This window comes from Alexandromys fortis, unplaced genomic scaffold (genome assembly GCF_014885135.2).
Source record: "Alexandromys fortis isolate MF-2015 unplaced genomic scaffold, M_Fortis_MF-2015_v1.1 scaffold_190, whole genome shotgun sequence".
Classification (NCBI taxonomy): Eukaryota; Metazoa; Chordata; class Mammalia; order Rodentia; family Cricetidae; genus Alexandromys; species Alexandromys fortis.
The window spans coordinates 72,095-85,618 of NW_026068059.1; the positions used below are offsets into that span (position 1 = coordinate 72,095).

The window sequence follows — 13,524 nt, forward strand, 5'->3', positions numbered from 1 at the left end:
ACAAAAAGAAAAAGAGAAGCTGGGTAGAGAGAGGGGGTGTGAAGGAAAGAAAGGAGGGAGGGAGTAGAAGGAGGTTCAGTGAAGTAAAAATGACTTCCTTAACTTTCCCTAGAGGCCAAGATGGGATTCTGTCTCATCTTGGAAGACTTGTAGGTCCGTTTTCTGTCTCCTTCATGTACTTTCTCCAAAGATGGAAGAATCAGGTGACGCATAATATCTCGTCTCGGACCCCTCCCTAATTATCCATCTACCTTTGGCATAAAATTTTTCATTGATTATGGAAATCTTAAATCATAACTCTTTCTCTAAAACTATGGAACTCATCAACTCAAGCTTCATGTAGTCAGAAAGGCATTTCCCTAGTCTAACTTTAATCGAAAGGCACAGACGAGAGACAAATTAGCTTAAGAGGGTGGGCAAAACATTAACTACCACAGCAGCAATTCCCAACCTGTGGGTCACGACACCCATGGGGGTAAAACCATCCTTTCACAGGGTCACCCAAGACCATCGGGAAATACAGATATTTACATTACAATTCATAACAGTAGCAAAATCATAGTTATTAAGTAGCAACAAAAATAATTTTATGGTTGGGGGTCATCACAACATAAGGAACTGTATTAAAGGGTTGCAACATTAGTGAGGCTGAGAAGCATTGTTCTAGAATATACTTTTATTTCAGCACAGTTTACTCTTAACCCCTTATACTGTATTAAGCTGTGACTGCTGAAGTTGACAATGTCACAGCAGAGGTGCTATCAGGGCCAAAGTCACTTCAGACAACTAAAGCAGAGTGCAGAAGACAACTGACTTTCAAAGTTCCACAAGCCCAGCCTCGAACCCATGCATAGCCAGATGGGAGAGCCTGAAGAACTGATCTAACTCTGCTGGCTAAGGGGAGCCAAGCATAGCTCGGTTGTGAGCTTGCTCTGCGTCTGTCTCAGCTTCTTTCATAAAGTGCATGATTAACTTTCAGACATGAATAAAACAAGACAAATATTAGCCATTTATAATTTTTTTTCTGTTGCTACCACTAGGAAAACATATGTAAGTGGATCAAGAGGATTGTGCAGGCTCATGCCTTTTCACCTGCTTGTGAGGAGCCCTGCAAGCAGGATCCTCACATGGAGTTTGTGCATTGACGAGTAGCTGTGTGCCTTCTGTATCATTTGTGTTTCTATATAGTATGGGGGAGTGATTCCTACTATGATCCGCTGGTTTATTGCTTTAATTTAACAACCTTCTTTTACTGAAGCGGTAGATTAGCCGATCAAGGAAGACCATCTGATCAAGCTCAAATCTCTACCATTTGAATATCTCTACCATCCATTTTTGATGCTCCCACCCTATTGCTTGACAGCTCAGTTGTCTTTGAAGACTTCTGCTCTTATTCTTATGGATTTAGACATGCTGAAGACCGTCAGTGGTCTCCACAGCCTGGAGGACTATAGAAACAAGCCGAGGAAGAGTATGCTTCTCTGGCTTTTGAGGTGGATGCCAATCTTCGGTCTCGGTGTCATCCTGTATGACCTTATGAGGATGGGAAAATGGCTCAACTTTTCTAAGCCTCAGTTTCCTTTTAAGTAGAGTATATCTGGATCATGCCATAGACATATAATAACTATGTTTTAAATTAAACTAGCTTTTTGTTTCTCCTAGTATTACTTTACTTTTATCTACTTTAAAAAATCTCCTTTGAGGTTAAGCTATAGTTTATCTCCAGTGATTTTGAAGACCTACGGTGTCCTCTGCCTCCCTTTCCTTCTTATTCTTCCTCATCTCTTTTATCCCCCTTCTCTTCTTTTTATTCCTATTTTCCTCTCTCTGTGTGCTTGTATGTGTGATTTGTGTACATAACTATGTGTGAGTGTGTGTACAGATACACCATGGCACACTGGTGGAGGTCGGGGGACATCCTCAGGTGGAGGTCACCGTCTTCTTCCTTGGTTGAGACAGGCTCTCTCACTGTTTGCCACCCTGTGTACCAGGTTAGCTGTCCTGGAGCTTTGGGTGAACTTGTTTCTGCTTCTCATTTCCCTGCAGAAGCAGCAGGTCATGGACACATGGCACTGTGCCCTGCTTTACATGGGTTCTGGGGATCTGAACTCAGAGCTTCACACTTTGAGTAGTAAATGCTTTGTCCTAAAGCCTAATGGAGTTTTTATAAAGCCTGACGGAGTTTTTGTTTTGTTTTCTTTTCTTGAATTGGCCTGATGGGCACTCACCTGTTTGGACTTCTACATTGTCTTCCTTGGCACCTGCCATTGCTGTCCCCACCTCTGTTCTTTATTTTCTCTCCTCATGGATGTATATCACAGTACTCATGTCAAGATGGTGGTTGTTAGGGCTTCTATCAGGAACCCTGAGCAGAGAGACCATTTTGTCTGTTTGCTAGGATTGTTTCCTGCTCCAGACACCACTCCTTAGCATTATTGATTTCCTCTGTCTACTGAGCCAGCCAGATGCCTTTGACCTGGTTTCACCGGAGCTGTCAAAGGGCCGCCTGAGACTGTCTGGCACGGTGACTGATTCAGTATCTTCTGATGTCTGCAGATGCCTCTTTGTTCTGTCTTAAAATGATTGAGATCATTGCGGGTGGGGTCCAGAGTCTCCATCTCAGGCAGCTATTTCTCCATATATTAAGAGCATCACTCCGGCTCAGCCGCTTTTAGTCTCTCAAGGCTCCCACCGTCTCAGCGGTGGAAACACTCTACAGCATCTTTTCCGGGAAAGTCGATCAATGCACTTTCTGAATGAAGCAAAGAGGAGCAGAGAGGAAATTGTTTAATGTGTGCATATAAACAGAAATGAGAGAATGACTTGAGGAAGAAGAAAGGACACTAGACTAAGAGAAGGCATGTGAAGGTTTGCAAGATTTTATTTTCATGTCTCCTAAGAGTTGAAACTTCCCCAGAACTGCCTTGACAGATTATATAAGACAGGGAATCTGAAGGCTTAAAAAAATCCCCTTATTTTACCCATTCAAAGAGCAGCTTTGAAAATTAGCCTTCTTAAACTATTCTCATGGCCAAATCCTTCTCCTCCAGATGGCTACATGTCTCCTTTTGGATGCCACCAGATCATTCCAGCCACCTGCCATTGTGTTGTCTCCAGACAAGGGCAGACAATCACAGAAGCTTTGAGGTCCTGAGGCTCCCTGGAGAGAAGAATAGCATCCCTGGCAAAGGTAGGAGAGTCCTCCTTAGAATTTCTAGTGTTCCACAAAAGAACACGATGACTTGAATGAGCAACAGCTAGGCATCTGGCCCAGGGAGAAGGGCCAGGTAAAGTCTGCATTGCAAAGCCGACCAGAGTGGGGGCGAGAAGTGTGCTCTCAATCCACCTCAGAAGGGGTTCAAGGCTTACTTTGTGTATATTGTTCCATCTGTTCATCGCTCCATCACGTTTTACTTTATTTGATTTTGGTGTGTGCTCCCATGAGTGCACAGAGAGAAGCTGAAGGTCAAAGTCGGTGTCTTTTTCAATTGTTTTCCACCTGTTTCTTTGAAACAGGCTCTCTCTGAGCCTGGTGTTCGAAGACTGACTCACAGACTAACAGGCTAGTGAGTTCCAGGAAACTTTCCTGTCTCTGACCCTCACGTGATGGTACAACAGGCACACAGTACCATGTCAAGATTTTTATGTGGCTGCTAGGATTCTGAACGCAGGGGCACAGCACACTCTTTACACAGAGAGCCATCTCTCCAGTCCCCTTTTAATTCTGTGGGCCCCAAATCAGTCCCTCTGTCTGTTTCTCTTCCTCTATGATTGTGTATTTCTCTTCTGTGGAAGCAGGATTAATGTGGCTAGGGCAAGGACTCTACAATACTCTCATCTAAATTCTGAAATTAGTTTCTCTTCAGAACTGGCCACACTATAAGATTGTTGACTAACCAGTGTATGAGATTCCTACAGGGGCAAAGACAAATGGTTGGCGATCGCTTCAAGACCCTGAGTCATTTTCCCTGTGTGATATCTTCATGTTGCTTTATTGCTGCCCCTCCTAGTGCTAAGTCGTCCCTCACATCACATGCACTGTGTTGCTTTAACTTGTTTCTATGACAACCTCAACATTCGCTCACAGTATCAAAATTCAAATGAGGGCCTATAAATTTGAAGGGAACTACTCTAAGATTCAAACACCATTGCCACACCAATCTGTATAATCACTATTGCTACAGAGAATTTCATGGGTTGCTGTCCCCATTTAATCCTTTCTGGGAAAGTAAAGGTATTCAATATCTTCTCTAGGCAAGTCGGTGAACATTCTGCTTGTGGATTCGTTGTCCTTAAAATGTCCCTGTATGTCACTTTGCCAGATTCATGTATTAGTTAGTCTATACTCCAGTGCCAAAAGATCCTAAAGTATCTAAAGATTTTTAAAACAGAATTAATTATACTCATTTGTAATATCCTGTCAGGGCTGTCCCTTTCTCTGCCACAGAATGCCTTTCTTCAATGTAATGATTTGGGAGAGCCTGGTTCCTTTCATCACAGGCCTGAACCAAGTCTTAACCACCCACGAGCCTGGATACCCATATAACTTGGAGCAGGCAAAAGGGGGGCTGTTCATCAGATTCCAACAGCAGTAGATAAAAGGAAGAGGTTAATTGGACGCACACTTTTAAATGGACCTGTTCATGTTCAGGGCAAACTCATTTGCCTTAGGTCACTGGTGGAGGCACAGGACAGAAGTCATGAGGAGTCTATGGAGAAGGAAAACTGTTCTAGTGTCCAAGAAGCAGAGAGAGAGAAGGAAGAGTTTGGGGTCCGGCTAGTCCTTTCAATGTCATGTGCCCCATGGCATAATGACATCCCACTCAGCCTCTGTTCTTATAGGTTCTACTCCTCCCAGTAGCCCCGCCCTGAGGACCAAAACCCTTAACACTTGGATCTTCCCAGGATGCTTAAGATCTAAACTGTATCAGAGAGTGTAACAGCATGGACTTAGGACACACCGTAAAAGCTTAAAAGTGAGACGCTCCCTCTACTCACTTTCTGTTGCCTAGCATTTAGGCCCTGCTAGATCTTCTGAAACCATGAGCCAAAACACAAGCTTTTGATTTATTAGTTGATAATCCCAGGTACTTGACTGATATCCTGTTGACTGATATTTTGCAGACATGTATAGAGTGAATGGAACTGAAAATGTTGTCCCTGGCTGGGTAGGAGCTCCCAGTTGCTAACTCTGTATTAGAAGAGGGGTCTCATGAGCATGTTCTTATCTGTTGACCCAGGAGATAAAACACACGTATTGGCACACTCACATCAGATGAAGGATTCAGCGTGGGAGGGGTGTGAAAACTATCTAAACGTGTGTGCCAACGGTGCATGGCTAAGCTGAGAACTGTGAAAACCAATGGCTCTGTGCGTGGCCACGTTGGGGGTGCATTTGAGAACACATTTAAAGGCAGCTGTACTCTAGATGGTTGAAGGAGAATAGTTGCACAGTCATTTTAAAGAAGCATACTTGTTACATTTTTGCAGGGGTAGGCATCTCCAGGGGACGGACTGGAGAGGATTGATTAGGTACTATGGATGCCCTTTCTGGTTCCTGAGCTTAAGCCCAAGTTTTCCAGTTACTCTCTACTTGTCATGAGTTAGTGACTTTGATGAGATCTCTCATGAACTTTATTATTAGTTCCTTTTCATCCCCCATCAGTTGCTCTCACTGTCAATGTGACCCACCTCCTGTGAACAAGTCACCTGCCATTTCAGCCTTACCAGGAATGCTAAGTGGGAAAATGCCAGGATGAGAGGAAGCCCTGAACACGGTGCAAGAATTACTCGAGGGGGCACGGAAAACCCCTGAGATCGCTTCCCTTTCTAAATGGGCTGAGAAGATCTGTGCTCTGACCTTCTGGAATCTTTCTTTGGTTTGAGCTATACAAGTTGAGCGCTATCCCTTTTTAATACTGATGGGTGCTGTATTATCCCTGCCAGGCCTTGTGGGGATCTCTACACTTGCATTAGGAATGACTAATTACCAGTTTACCAAAAGGTATCAAGACCTAGCATGTGGCATTTGTTGGTGGGCAGGGTGATGGGTAGAGTTATGATATATTAATGTGCTTATCTGATAAACAAGTAAATTGAAACGGTATCCGTAAACATGTTCTGCAAAGCTATGAGAACTTCAACATAAATCAGAAAGTACATCTTTGCTCTCTATATTTGGATAGATTAATAAGTTCTTGCTTAGCAATTGTTATTTGTGATTATAGTGGTAGTCAATATTTGCGTTGATAACAATAATTAATATTTATATAGAGAGCCTAGTAAGAACACCTGAAGAATTTCTCAGCAGACATTTCATGAAGCACCTAACTAGCCCATTCTGAGGAGAAACAGAAGTTAGAATGTAGTGTTTTCAGTGAGCATGGGCTGCTACTCAGCCGCAAGGATCAAGACAGACACTGAGCTGGATAAAAGTAAGACATCCCCCTCCAACACTTGGAGTCTAGTTTGCAAGGTGAATTCCACAAAGGAGTGATTTACCAAAGCATGAACCTTAAAGCAGAGAAAACGGGCTGAAGAAACAGGCAGTTACTCAGATAACTGGATCAAAATTCCTTATCTATGAATTATTGTATATGTGTATACATTTTTACAAATAAAATTTATTTTACAAATAAAATTGACAGATGTATCTGCCAATGCTTTTTAATGGAAAAACATGCATAGTTTGGTGTGGTTTGCAGACCTATATCTAGGTTCTGCTTGGGACTTTTCTTCTTTTATCTGCCTCTGGTCATTCTTTATTTGACGTCTAGACCCTTAGTTTCCAGAGATCTAGGTGTCAGTAGTTGAAATGATGCCACACAAGCTGTAATTTTTAGGGCTCTTAAACTTTAAATATATATACTGGGAGTCCTCTTACTTCTTGCAATGATCACCTTTCTTCTGTCATTTTAAAAATATTTATTTATTTATTTATTTTGAAATTGGGACTCTATTAATTCCGAAGTTAGGTTGGCTGGTGTAGACCTTACTATGTAGTCTAAGTTGGCTTTGAACTTTCAGGAATCTTCCTGCCTCAGCCTCCCAAATGTCAGGATTGCAGGTGTGCACCATTGTCTCCAGATGATGGCCCTTCTCACACCTTGTTTGGTTCAGGGTGATAGGAGCTAATCCTGTCTGCAACATGGGTCTCCAAGCTCTGCTCCTGATCCTTCTTGCATTATCTTTCTTCTTCTCCACTTAAGTATTTCCAGGTATCATGCTTGGATTATTTATTTATTTATTTATTTATTTATTTATTTATTTATTTATTTATTATGCAATATTCTGTGTGTATGCCTGCAGGCCAGAAGAGGGCACCAGACCTCATTACAGATGGTCGTGAGCCACCATGTGGTTGCTGGGAATTGAACTCAGGACCTTTGGAAGAGCAGGCAATGCTCTTAACCTCTGAGCCATCACTCCAGCCCCTAATGCTTGGATTTTTAAATTGATCCACTGGGCTAAGGGTGTAAAGAAGTGGCCAATCATTTGCCCGGTGTATGTAAAGTCCTGGGTTCAATTCCCTATTCCACAATGGATTAAGTGAATTGACCTATTAGAGGTAAATTTGAAGTCCCTAGTTGCTAAGTAGACAGTGTTTTCTCAGACTTCCCAATTTATGTTTGTTACAGTGATATAATATTTGTTAAATAAATGATTCTTTTTATTTTGTTATTTGTTTAAAAATATTTGTGTGTGTGAATGCATACGCATGCATGCATGGACATGCCTATATGCTACATGCACACTTGAGCTACAGAAGACAGCTCAATGGGAGTCAGTTCTTTCCATTTGCTATGTGGGTTCTGGGGATTGAATTTGGCTCTTCATGCCTGACAGCAAGTGCCTGTCCCAGCTGATCTAGATCACCCAACTAAGTCCTTTAAAAACAAAACAAAACAAGTATTTTCCCTCTGTGTTGATTGTTTATTAGAATAGGTAATCTGAAATTTCTTATGCATGTGGGTCCCATAGCTACTTAACTTGTTGGTTCTTTCCCTAAAAAGGACACAAGGTAAGAGCCCACTAGTGACAGGTGTTTGTGAAGGATGAGCCAGGATGAAGGTGTCTAACCATTAAGACGACCTCAGGGCAGTGTCTGAACAGTGAGAAGAAAACTGGCCACTGCTTTAGCAATTCCTTTCATGTCCTGAGCCGGTAGCTTCTCCACCAGGAATGAGACTTTTTAGTGAAGTCCACGTTACGGAATGATCTTTCTGTTTTCCCCAAAGATCAGTGAATCACAATTCCCATTTATAAGTCAACTTAAAAAGTCACTGAGCCCCCATTTCCCAGCCGTTGAAGGACTTTTCTATATGATAGTCAGGCTCTGTGGGGGGCCCTTTCAGTTATAGCAATAATAAGAAAATCTTGCCATTTTATCTGTCTCAAGTAATTATAAGTTTCAAAAGAGCTTTGAGTGGCTGATGTGAAGATCAACTAGCTAATGTGGATACTAACCAGAGTTTTAATTATAGCTGCAGCCAATTTTCCACATTTCATGTTGATGAGTAATGACAGGCTGTGAGCTGCTCTGGCGATAAGAAAGCAGCCTGAAGTTTCCGGGACTTATCAGTGTCTTTAAGATTCTATAGGTAGGGGAGTGAAGCCCCCCGCCCCGCCCAAGCTTGAAATGCCACGTTACACTGAGTGTTGATTCCTTGCATGGAAGAGATTGACATGCTGGATAAAGCAATGCCGATTTTCTGATTGTTTTCTTTTTAGTTTTATGTTCTTTCTTTTATTTAATTTTTAATTTTATTTCTTCCTCTTATGCTTTCCAATAATGGCCTTTTGATTAACCATGACAATTAAAACAACCCTGGCAAGCTTTGCTCATTATTCTCATAGTTATTGCTGAGCTTGGGGTGTGGTCATTGGGGAGCAAACTAATAATGAATCTATCCTCACCAAATCCAGTTTGAGAGACAGGTGTGTGTGTGTGTGTGTGTGTGTGTGTGTGTGTGTGTGTGAATTATAATTACATAAATTAAACACGAATGTTCTGGAATTACTATCTCTTTTAATTTTTCTATACCCAAATTTCAACATTAGCCAAGCAATGTAGAATGGAATATACCTTGTATTTGGAAGGCTATGCAGGTATGTATGAAACATACCAGTCATGCATGTTTTGACTCCCGTGTATTTACCGTTTGATTGTTCAGTGTCGTACTGTCTTTGAGTCTCATCTGGACTAAACTGTATCACGTCAATGCAAATGGGCTAGCAGCTGCTTTCCAGCTTGCCCAGGTATCTATTTATGTAGCTAACACTTGGTAAGTGGCAGTGATAAATGATCGCGTCCTTCCTGGGAGCACAAGTGTCTTTCTAAAGGTCAAGTGCATTTGAGTGCTCGGTTGATGATCTGGAAAGGCGCAAACTAGTAGGCAAGGCAAACAATAGGGAAGCTGAAAGTTCAGTGAGGAGCACGGTGACCTTGAGCAGGGAGGACGTGTCTACTTCACTGTGACTGCTGACTGTTTCTAAGTGTTTTGTGAGCTTGGTGAACACGTCTTCTTGGGACCATTCGGGGACAGGCTCTTTTGAGAGGTGCACTGGATCCTCTGCAGCACCTTGCGTTGGGGTAAAACATAGTTTAACTTTTGGAAGGAAGGCCCCTCATTGTCCCCGAGACATGTCTTTGTCAGAGACATTTTCCATAATTATCTGCTTTGCCACTTAAAAAGCCCTTTACTGACATTCACTAATGAAGCTCATGGCTCTGTGAATTGTGGTCCCTGTTTTTCAGAGCCTGGTTTATTAGCTGCAAAGAGGTCAAGGTAATTGCCCCAGAGCAGACTGCTTTGATCTAAAATAGTCCTGGACATTTCGAATGTCAGTTCTACATGTTCATTCCCTCACTTTTCTGGATCTAAGTTGCAATTCCTTTAGGTGTGGTGTATGGAAAACGTTATAGATTCAATCAGCAAACACTTACTCCACATGATTTTATGCCAGGGTAGAGGTTAGAGAAAATAGCAAAGCCATCAAGAATCTCAGAGAGAGAGGGAGGAAGAGAGAGAGAGATCACAATAGGAGATGTTTATAAAGGTAGCAGAGGTGGAATTAGATACAGGGGCAGCCCCGCAGTTCTGCTGAGTCTTCGACAGCTATAGGAGCAGTGCTTGATTTCAGGTTTTGATGTTTAGTTGGGGGATTCCAGGAAGACAAGAAAAGGAAGTGACATTTCCTATAGTGATAGTTCATAATTTCTCGCAACATCTCCTCTCCTTTCCTAAAATGCTCCCCAGATGAGCGCTTCTGGTTGAGGTTAGGACCATCCAGCACTGCTTTACCTTCCACCATGTGAAGGCCTCTGTTGGCTCCCATCTCCCTGCCCTCTTCAGTCTGAGAGTCTCCCCCTTGCCCAGACAGTTGCCACCGGAGCAGCAGCAGGCCTGCTCTCCACCCCTCCCTCACTTTCAGAACACTTCCTTCTTCTAGATTGCTTTCTGCTGATGTGCTGAACAGCACAACTAGAAGCAGCTTGGGGAGGCGGGGGCTAGTTAAGTTTACAGGTTACAGTTCATCACCTAGGGAAGCCAAGGCAAGATTCCAAACAGGAACCCAGAGGCAGGAACTGAAGCAGAGGCCGTGAAAGAATACCACGAGGTGGCTTGCTGTCACTCGGGGTCAGCTACCTTTGTTACACAATCCAGACCCACCTGCCCAGGGGCAGTGCCACCTACAGTAGACCAGCGTATTCTTCACCAATTAGCAATAAAAAAAAATGCCCCCGTGTCCACAGGCCAGTTTGATACAGATGACTCTTCAACTGACAACAGAAGTGATGAATGGGACAGGGTTCATTTGGTTTCATGACGGCTTTCATAAAAAAAAAAAAAATGAAGTTGGTTTCCAATAGGGAGAAACAACCTCTGAGCTAGCCACCATCCTATTCCTCACACTTGTTCATGTCAGAGCTGGTCCCCATAAGCTAGCCATCCCTTTTAGAGCACTCTTTATAAAACGCCCCCAAATTAGGTCCTATAGCAGACTTAGGGCAAGGACGGGCCCTTGTCAACTCTTCTTATAGTTTTTGAACCCCCAAGTACCGGACACACAGGAAGTCCTACATAAATTCTCATTTAATAAAAAGGGAATGAGGCCTTATAACGATTTGGGGGACTCCTGAGGAATCTGCAGTTGGCGGCAGCTCTAGATAACAAGGGATTCTGGGTAACAAGAGATTTAGTGTTGTGTGCATGCATCTTCTAGTATGAATAGATGTGAGCATTGGAAAAGGTGTTCTTCAGTTCTCTTTTAAATGCTTTTTCCTTTAAAATTATGTGTGTGGGGCTGGAGAGATGGTTTGTTGGTCAAGAGCGTTTACTGTTCCCTGCAGAAGGCCTGGATTCTGTTTCCATGGTGCCTTCAAACTGCCTGTAACTCCAGTGACAGAGGATCTGCATGCATGTGACACCCCCGCCCCAAAAACCTATGTGAGCACATGCACACACACACACACACATACACACACACGCACGCACACACGGAAATAGATAAATCTAAACAATTGATTTTTATTTCTTTTAGCTCTATATGTGTGTGTATGTGCACACATGTGAATATGGATACCCCATGAGTCCAGAACAGGCTGTCAGATGCCCTGCAGCTAAAACTGTAGGAGACTGTGAGCCACCTAATGTGGGTTCTTAGAGCCAAACTCTATCCTCTGCAAGAACTCAGCACATTAACTCCTAAGGATCCCCACCCCCAGCCCAGACGTGCCTTACTGGGTTTCACTATCATCTCTACCTCCCCCTACTCTTTGTCTAACTCCAAGACATTCATCTATCTCTGCCTCCACCCAGACCCCCCTTTTGCCTAGGCAAGGCTAGGCAACCTCTAGAAATGAGCATCTCTTTCTTGGCCCCCGACTTCTCATTCCTTTTCCCTTCACCATTTCCTCCAGCAAATCTTGTTCAGTGTGTTTATGTTTATGGAACATGTAGATAAAAAAAATACTAATTTTTCTGTGCATCGGCTCTGGCCAATCTCCACATTTGATGTGTTTGCTTTCCTGAAGTCCTTCCCTTTTAGAGGCACTGTCACAGACTCTGATTCATTTGGCCAAAGCAATAGAAGGAGTGTCATAATAATGTTAACACTGCAAAATTAATGACTGGCCATGTTACTGTATGTCTGCTCCCAGAGTCAATACATTAATACATTATTTCATTTCATTCCCAAGTACTGCCTAATAGGACAGGCACTATTGAGCTGATTGCACTTGAATCCCGACTGTACGTATCAGTAGACTGGTCTGAGTCTGAATAACAAATTCCAACTCCTGGTGCATTTCCACTTTGTCAGAGATAGAGACCTTGCAACAGCACCTATTGCAAGGGTGGTTGTGTGTGTGCCCGCAGTTAGATGACGCGTATAAATGCTAAGCACAGTGCCTGGCACAGAGTACATATTAGCAAACAGCATCTCTGTGGTATTATGAATCTTTAAAGTAAGCCTGTTGCTAAATGTATTTTAACAGATGGGCAAAAAGAGACTTAACATCTGCGTGCATGCAGCTCGCCACCCTTTGCAACATTGCCCGGGTATTGGAAATCATGCATTTGTATTGGATTAGACATAAAGACTTCAGTCAATTGGACTTGAAACATAATGAAATATGTTTGGTACGGCTTAAGGCCTTTGTCCCAGGTGGTGCGTGCCTGGCCCTCTGATCTTTTTTCCTTATTCTTATCCTCCCCACTGGACTATAGGAGCAAAGTTTTCAGTTCGTAAGGGCAGAGCAGTTCCTTGCTACGGTTGATCAGGCACATCACAGCTGCCAACCTCCCCACCAGCTGTCCTACCCTCTACCTGCTGCCGAGTGGCCCTGGAAGAACATCCAAGTGATTTCTGTCCCTCGGAAACATCAAAGCGCTCCCTTCTCCCTCCCTGCTTTTCCTACTGAATGCGCCACTGATTGATATAAATGGAAGAGAATGCTGGGCAGCTTCAGCCATTTGGGAGGAATGTAGGTCTATTGGAGGGGACTGGCTCCATGACCAAGGCAGGGAGCTGACTCCCATGCTGCAGCCAAGGACAAAGCCAGACACCCAGGCCCTGAAAGCACCTAGGGGAATCCTGATAGGCTTGGTGTGAAGTCAACGACCTCACAGCTTGGGTAGGTCCCCAGGAAGAGGCCTACCGCCTTAAGGTATGATTTCCACATTGTATAACAATCCAGCCACTGTCTCTGAGACCATGTCAAACATAATAAAACCTCAGAGCCTCTCCTATTGCTGAAGAGCCAATCAACCTAAACTAATACTTTAATGACCACTTTTCTCAATGAGAAAACAAATTCAGAGGGGAAAAAAGAAGCAGGGAGCTGAGAAACATCTTGTCTGGTCAATGAAAAGGACAACAGAAAAAGACGTCTGCAGCCATGGCAATGGATGACGGATTACTTTGATCTGGAAAACAGATTTCCTCTGTTTCTCTCTCCCCCCCTTCTCTCTCTCTCTCTCTCTCTCTCTCTCTCTCTCTCTCTCTCTCTCTCTCTCTCTC

General features: G+C 43.2%; 1 long non-coding RNA gene across 2 annotated transcripts in view; it reads left to right on the top strand.

Annotated features, from left to right (window-relative positions):
- LOC126487385 (uncharacterized) overlaps positions 1-13,524 on the top strand; it is a 155,529-nt gene that overhangs the window by 23,068 nt on the left and 118,937 nt on the right. For both annotated transcript variants that reach the window (XR_007588354.1, XR_007588355.1), the window contains exon 3: positions 3,051-3,190. This is a non-coding gene — a long non-coding RNA (uncharacterized lncRNA). The remainder of the gene's footprint in view (positions 1-3,050; positions 3,191-13,524) is intronic.